The sequence below is a fragment of the Corapipo altera genome, unplaced genomic scaffold, assembly GCF_003945725.1.
Source record: "Corapipo altera isolate COAL_440 unplaced genomic scaffold, ASM394572v1 225, whole genome shotgun sequence".
Taxonomy (NCBI): Eukaryota; Metazoa; Chordata; class Aves; order Passeriformes; family Pipridae; genus Corapipo; species Corapipo altera.
In genome coordinates this window covers 58,559-59,231 of record NW_020885124.1, presented here as the reverse complement: position 1 = coordinate 59,231, position 673 = coordinate 58,559, and the positions used below count along the sequence as shown (strand labels likewise).

Here is a 673-nt window from a genome sequence, read left to right as displayed (position 1 = left end):
TCTCTTTAATCAGATCCATAACCATGTCTGCATTTCACGTGCCCTACATTGCACTGCTACCCCTAAACATAACCACTTTATCTGCTAATTCATGAGCAAAACTATCGGTCTTAGTGTCAGCAATCCCACTCCCGAGCATTCCCCAACTCTCCAGTCCTTCCTCGAAAGGATTTGGGAACCGCGAGTCCACTGGGACCCTTCAGAAGGCCAAAAGCTTAAAACTCCTGTACCCAAAAGCTCTCCAGCAGGTAAAGAGGGATAAAACAACCCCCACCTACCGCCGGGACCGGGGAGCCCCCGGCCCCTCCCGGGGGTGCCACCGGAGGCTCTCGCCACCCGTGCCCCCAACCCCGGGCGGGGAGGAGGCGGCGGATCGGCCCCGCCGGGCCGGGGTTGGACACGGGGCCGGGCCGGGCGGCCCCTCCCCTGCTCCCCGCCCGGCGAACCGGGGGAACCCGTCGGGCCGGTCTGGCGGCGGCTCCCGGGCAGCGCGGGGCCGGCGGAGCGCGGGAGGCGCCGGGAGAGGAGCGGGGACCGCGGGCACAGGTGGGGCCGGGCCGGGGGCTCCCGCCGGGGGGCAAATGCGGGACGGGGGCTGCCGGGGGCGCGGGGGGAGCGCTCCGTCCATCGCCCCCAGGTCTGTCCATCGCCCCCGGGTCCCTCCATCGCCCCC

The 673-nt window shown here is 68.9% G+C and overlaps 1 protein-coding gene across 2 annotated transcripts in view; it reads left to right on the top strand.

Annotated features, from left to right (window-relative positions):
• The first annotated feature begins 503 nt into the window (after positions 1 to 503).
• Positions 504 to 673, top strand: part of ATP8B1 (ATPase phospholipid transporting 8B1) — a 19,879-nt gene continuing 19,709 nt past the window's right edge. For both annotated transcript variants that reach the window (XM_027669990.1, XM_027669989.1), the window contains exon 1: positions 504 to 546. The gene's annotated coding sequence lies outside the window, so the exon portion shown is untranslated. The remainder of the gene's footprint in view (positions 547 to 673) is intronic.